Source organism: Lynx canadensis, chromosome X, assembly GCF_007474595.2.
Source record: "Lynx canadensis isolate LIC74 chromosome X, mLynCan4.pri.v2, whole genome shotgun sequence".
In the NCBI taxonomy this organism is placed as follows: Eukaryota; Metazoa; Chordata; class Mammalia; order Carnivora; family Felidae; genus Lynx; species Lynx canadensis.
This window is the reverse complement of record NC_044321.2, coordinates 111875804-111882813: the sequence shown is the minus strand read 5'-3', so window position 1 is coordinate 111882813 and position 7010 is coordinate 111875804. Positions and strand designations below refer to the sequence as shown.

At 39.2% G+C, this 7010-nt stretch overlaps 1 pseudogene; it reads right to left on the bottom strand.

Annotated features, from left to right (window-relative positions):
• Positions 1-899: 899 nt before the first annotated feature.
• Positions 900-1340, bottom strand: LOC115507837 (annotated as a pseudogene).
• Positions 1341-7010: the final 5670 nt, after the last annotated feature.

Below are 7010 nucleotides of genomic sequence, written 5' to 3'. Positions count from 1 at the left end.
GACCTTAATATGCAATGGCTCATTTAATTCTCACAATAATTCCATGATGTAGGCCTCTTGTGCCTTCAGTGGTCCCCAGTTTAGAGATGGGGAAACTGAAGCTTTGGATGTTTAAATGATCCGCCCCTGATCAGGTAGCTGATAAGTACTATTCCATGATTCAAACCCTGGAAATGTGATTCTTGATCTGAATTTTTACTGATAGGGAAAGATCTGTTATAAGATGGCCGACAGGACTGATAGGGAAATTCCAGTCCCCGACCGAAGACTCCCCTTCCGGGTTCTTCTTCCTACCCGGCTTGCCTCCTGCCAAATTACTACTAATGCGGAATGCGGAAGCGGCAGACCAGAAGTTGTTCCCTCTGCTTATGCTGGGGGCTCAGACCTCTGGAGAGTGATCTCCTCTGAGCCCGCCGGTGTGAAATCAACCTCCTGCCTTCCAAGATCTCTGAGTGTCACTTGGTTCTTCCACCGGTGATCCAGACCAGGTTCCATAACATTCCCACTGTGTTACGCTGCTTACGAAATGGAGATGCTCATGCTTATTCCATATGGTTATTGGAAGATTACGTTAATCCAGGTAATGCTATGATTTAGCAATTAGCACAGGTATATGAAATTCAATACTCAGTAGGTCAGTGTTGGTATATTTTACTAGTCACGTAGCGGTCATTAGATCCATTAGGGTCTTTTTTTTTTAATAGCATAACTTACATTTTACATGGACAAAAAATCAGTATTGTTTACAGTATCTTACGATAAATTGCCTTTGAATGGGAGCTTCCTTTCTAGTACTTTGAGGTCTACAAGACATATCTAGAAAATTTACTATTGTGGAAAATGAAGACCGCTTAAATCGAATTGGGGGGAGGGGGAGGGGCTGTAGTTTTTCTTTTTCATTAATTGCTGTAACACTGTCCTGGGGGTGGGGGGGCAGCTGAGGGAGTTTCATGGTTTCTTTTGACATCATTAGGCACCGGAGCTCTTGCAGGATGACTTTGATGCTATGTGAATTCTGCCATTTTGCTAGCACTGATACGACTCTTAGGTCCACCACTCCATTAGAACTATTAACTCCATATTAATTTTTGTTACAAATCTTACAAAGCGGGGGGGGGGGGGAGGTTGCTGCTGGGTATTTCGGTCCACATTCTATTTTAAGGCTGTATATTTGGTTTTCATAGATTATCCTTGGAGGCCCAATTATCATCCCTGTCCATCTTGTAAGTGTCAGGTCTTCATCACCTTCTAGACCCTACTCCTTTCTGGCCTTCTTCCCGTTCTTCCGACAGTCGAAAATTGCGAGGGACCTTTACTCCCGAGCCCATGGTGGCTGCCATCTCGCGTAGCTGTTGCTCTCCATTAGGGTCTTTTAATCCAACGTTCATTTCATCTGTATCCTGAAACTACTCTATTCCAAACCACCAGTTTATTCACCAAAATAGAGAATATTTGTTGAATACCAGGCACTATTCTAAGCACTTTACATGTAGTGACTTCATTAATCTTCATATCATCCCTCTGAGGAAGGTACTGGCATTGTCCCGATTTTACAAGGGAGGGAATACAGGCCAAGAGAGAGACGAAGTAACTTCCCCAAGATCCCTGGCCAGTAAGCCAGGATTTGGAATCGAAGCACCCTGTTCTCTGAAGTGCCATATGCTGTATGTTGTAGATGCGTCACAGTTAAGTCAGTTCCCAGTGTTTTTACTCAATTCCATAATCATATGCTAGAATTCATATTATGGGCCAGAGTTCTTCTTCAAATCCAGTGACTGACCAGTGGGTGCTGACCTGCTAAAATATATATATCAGGCAGAAGACTTCGTTGACAATTCAGGATCTGATTTCTGCTGAGGAACATTTTAACATAATCATTCAAGATGTAAAATAGTGATTTTTTTCCAATACAGACAGTACAAGTAAAACAGAAATTATTTGCCTCAGCAGTATCTGAATTAAATATACACGTGATGTGAATACTTACATGATATTTTTGAATGCAAATAGAAATGTGATCATTTAAACTATTGTTTGATGAAAAGTAATCTTGGAATTAGCGAAGTGTCACATCACGCCCAATGCAACAGGTCTAAAATAAAGGAAACTCAAAAATGCAAAATGGTATACGAATGTCAAAATATCAGCATATCTCAAAAATATCAGTGTCTCTCAAAGTATCTTAAGGAAATAGGAAATGCCATTGAAATTCCAGAATGTTGAAAATATGAAGGTCAAATTGAACTATCCAAATCGCAATATGGTAAGGTTAAGGTTGAGGCCACATTTACCTAGAGAGCTACTCCAATGAAGATGGTAAGGGTGAAGAGAAATTCAGAAAGATTTTACATGCATATCGCCCCCTAACATTCCTTCTTAACCATACAAGAGTGCCAACGGAGACCAAATTTAATGGCTGAAAATATTTATTATTTTTTATTACATTAGCTATGTCTACAAGTGAAGAGGAGCAGATAAGTAGATATAAAAATTTAAACAGTCTGTCACTCAGAGGTATTTGTTCTTTAAATCTTGCTGTGTGTTGCAATTCATTCTTCTGCACACATGGGTGTAGTTTGAAACAAAATATTACTGCGGTTGCTGGTTTAAACTTTTAAAAAACATAAATACTTAAAACACATTTTGATAAATAATAATCGGCAATATCTTTTTAAGTGATTGAAAGCATTCCTCTGTTTGAAAGAACCATACATTATTCATCCAGTCTATTATTGGCGTTCTATCTAGCTTGTGGTGTATATCTATTAAAAACAGTGCTGCAATGTAGATATTTTTTCAGGATACAGATCTTGCATGTATTTTGTTAGATTATACATAACTATTTTATCCTTTTGGTGGTATCGTAAAAAGCAATGCTTCATTTTAAATTTCAGTTCCAAATAAATAAATAAATTTCAGTTCCAATTGTTTGTTGCTAACATATAGAAATACAACTGATTTTTGTATATAGTAGACGTTATATCCTATGACTTTGATCAACTCATTTGTTCTAGATTTTTTTAAAGGCTTTTTTAAAAAAAGTTTATTTATTTATTTTGACAGAGAGAGCATCCAAATGCGAGTGGGGGCAGGGGCAGAGAGAGAGAGAGGGAGAGAGAGAGAATCCCAAGCAGGTTCCACACCATCAGCATGGAGCCCAGTGCCAGGCTCAAACTCACAAACCATGATGTCATGACCTGGGCCAAGATCAGCCTCTTAACCGACTGAGCCACCCAGGCACCCCTGTTCTGGAAGCTTTATAGTACACTGACATTTTCCACAGAAACAATCATGTCTTTTAAGAATGAAGGTAATGTTATCCCTTTCAAATAGCTTTTGATTTGAGAGTAGGAAAAGTATTTTCTTCTATTTTATTTGTAGCTAGGATCTCCAGCACAGTGTTGAATAAGAGAGGTAAGAGTGGACATCTCTGTCTTATTCTAGAGAATGTCTGCTGGCTGTAGTTTTTTATAGATGCTTTTTATCAATGTTAGGAATTTCTCTTTTATTCTTGTTTCTGGAGAGTTTTTAACGTGAGTGTGTGTTGAATCTTGTCAAATATTTTTGTGGCATGGAGTGAGAAAATTTAAAAAATTTTTTAAAATTTATTATAGTGAATTGCTTTATTGGTCTTTGACAAAGTTTTGAACCGACTTTACATTCTTGGGTTAAACTGTACTTGGGTATATTATATTATTCTTTTTATATATCGTTAGGTTAAATATGCCAATATCTTGTTAAGGTTTTTTCATATCTGTATTCAGAAGGGTTATTGTTCTCTAGTTTTTTTTTTTTTCTTGTAATGTCTTCGGTTTGGTATTAGGATAGAGATGGCCCCATAAACTCTGAGTTGTTAACTATTCCTTCTTCTTTTGGCTCACTTGTTTTCTTTGGGGAGGTTTTTAACCTGAGGATTGGGGCTTTGTTTGTGGGAATGTTTTGACTATAAATTCTGTTTCTTTAATGTAAGTCATAAGGCTACGCAGGTGATCTCCTTTTCTGGAGTAACTTTAGTGGTTTTGTTTCTCAGTGTATATTTCAGTTTCATAAGGTTACCAAATTTATTGGCACAAAGTTGTTCATAAAATGGCCTTAATATCTTTTAAATATCTTTGCAAACTATAGTTATATCACTAGTCTTATTTGGGATGTTGATAATTTGTGTCTCCTCTTTTTTCGTGGGTGGATCAGTTTTGCTGATCTTTTCAAAGAAACAAAATTTAGTTTCATTGATTTTTTTTGTGTGTGGTGTTTTTTTCTCTTAATTTTATCTTCTCTTTATTATTTCCTTCGTTTTGTTTGTTTTGGGTTTAATTTCCTGTACTCTTTCTAGTTTTTGAGGTGGCAGCTCAGATTGTTGATGTGAGACTTATGCTTTTTTCTAATTTATGCATTGACTGCTGTAAAATCCCCCTGTCCACACTGGTTTAGCTGCATGTAACAAAGTTTGACTAAAGTGTGTTTTATTTTTATTCAACTCAAATTGTTTTCTGATTCTCCTTGTGACTTCTGTATTGTTTCATAAGTTATTTAGAAGCGTATCTTGAGGTGCCTGGGTGGCTCAGTGGGTTAAGTGTCCCACTTTTGATTTCAGCTCAGGTCATGATCTCGTGGTTCGTGACATCGAGCTCTGCCATGTTGGGCTCTGTGCTGGCAGTTCGGAGCCTGCTTGGGATTCTCTCTCTCTCTCTCTCTCTCTCTCTCTCTCTCTCTCTGTCCCTCCTCCACTCATGCTGTCCCTTTCTCTCTCTCTCTGAGCATAAATAAACTTTAAAAAAAGGAAGTGTATCTCTTAATTTCCAAATATTTGAGGGTATTCCAGATGTCTTTCTGTTATTGACTTGTAGTTTATTTATTTTTTATCCAGAGAACACACTCTGTATCATTTTAATTCCTTAAATATTTTTGGAGGACTTCCACTTCAAAGAAGATGGAGTAGACATACTTTTTCTTCTTTTCTGCTAAGTACAACTAAAAGCCCTGGAAGTTATATAACAAATATAAAAAGATTTTGAAACACGGAGAAGAGTGCAAACTGTCGATGGACCTCGGGGTCTGAGGTGCAACATGGTACTGAGTTCCCTGGGTTTCATTTTGCTCCTAGGTCCCAGACTTGGAGCTGAAGAAGTCAGCGACACAGAAACAGCAATGGGCACAGCCCCCTTCCTCCCCACCCCTCCCCCCCAAAAAAAGAGAGAAGAAGAAGGAGGAGGAGGAAGAAGAAGAGAAAGAGGAGGAAGAAAAGGAAGAATAAGAAAAGGAAGAAGAGGAAGAGGAAGAAGAAGAAGCCACCCTAATGAAAGCGTGTTCTCAGGGTGCCTGGGTGGCTCAGTCGGTTGAGCATCTGATTCTTGATTTCGGCTCAGGTCATGATCTCACTGTCGTGAGATCGAGCCCTGTGTCAGGCTCTGTGCTGAGCATAGAGCCTGCTTGGGATTCTCTCTCTCCCTGTCCCTGTGCCCCTCTCCTGCTCACTTGCACACATGCTGTCACTCTCAAAATAAATAAATAAACATTTAATAAATAAAGCACATTCTCTCTAGCCACAGGACTAGGAAAGAGGCAGCCTAGCAGGACAGACTCTTTATGATACTTCTGCTACACTTCATCCCATTGCCATAGTGGCCCTGCTCCCACTAATACCAGTAAAGACAGAGTGGGGAGCCTGGAGTTCCACATTTGCAGATACAACAAGGTGACCCAGTACTGCCGCCAAGTCAGTGTCTGAGAAACCCAACTTTTATTCCTGGCGGCTAGTAATGAGCCCCCACCTCCTGGTGTGTGAGTGAAGGTCATTTGGGTGCAATAACAGGAACTCCTGCCCCTTCAGGCCAGGGACCAATTAAGTGACTGTCAGTGGAGGCCAAGTGGGAAACTTGGATTTCTCGCCCCACTTCTCAGCAATGAGACCATTTGGCCCTCACCCTGCCAGAGTGCTGTCAGAGAAAGAAAACTAAGGTTTAGATGAATTAGATTCAGAGTTTCGTAACATAATATTCCCCAAATTTCTTGTTTTTATTTTTTGTTTTTGAGAGAGAGAGAGGGAATCCAAGCATTGATGTGGGGCTCAGTTCCACGACCCTTGGGATCATGACCTGAGCTGAAATCAAGAGTTGGAAGCTCAACCTACTGAATTCCCCAAGTTTCGATAGAAAATTACACACAAAAAACCCAGGAAGATCTCAAACTGGATGAAAAAAGATAATCAAGAGATGCCAACATCTAGATGACTTAGGTGTGAGAATTATCTGACAAAGATTTAAAGGCAGCCATCATAAAAATATAAAGGAGAGGTGCGCCTGGGTGGCTCAGTCCGTTAAGCATCTGACTTCGGCTCAGATCATGATCTCATGGTTTGTGAATTCGAGCCCTGCGTCGGGCTCTGTGCTGACAGCTTAGAGCCTGGAACCTACTTCGGATTCTGTGTCTCCCTCTGTCTCTGCCCCTCCCCTGGTCATGCTCACTCTCTCTCTCTCTCTCTCTCTCTGTCTCTCTCTCTCTCAAAAATAAACAGTAAAAAAAAGTTAAAAAAATTATGTAAAGGAGCAATTACAAATACACTTAAAAAAAGTGAAAAAATAAAAAACCACAGCAAAGAAATAGAAAGCCTTAAATGTAGAGAGGATGCAAAGAAGAACAAAATGTAACTTGTACAACTGAAAACACAACTGAACTAGAAAACTGCATGGGTTCAACAACAAAACGGTGGGGTGGGGGGGTGTGTGGAGGAAAGAATCAGGCAGCTGGAACAACAACAAAAAAGAAAATTGAAAAAAAATTGAGTAGAGCCTCAGGAACCTGTAGAATTATAGCAAAATATCTAACATTAATATAGTAAGAGTCTTGAGGGAGATAAAACAAGAAAACAGAGCTGAAAAAGTACTTAAAGAGTAAGGGCCGGAAACTCCCCAAATGTGGCAAAGAACAGATTAAAAAAACTTGAACAAACATTATGATTAAACTTTGTAAAATAAAGGCAATGGAAAAATCCTTAAAGCAGTGAGAGAAAA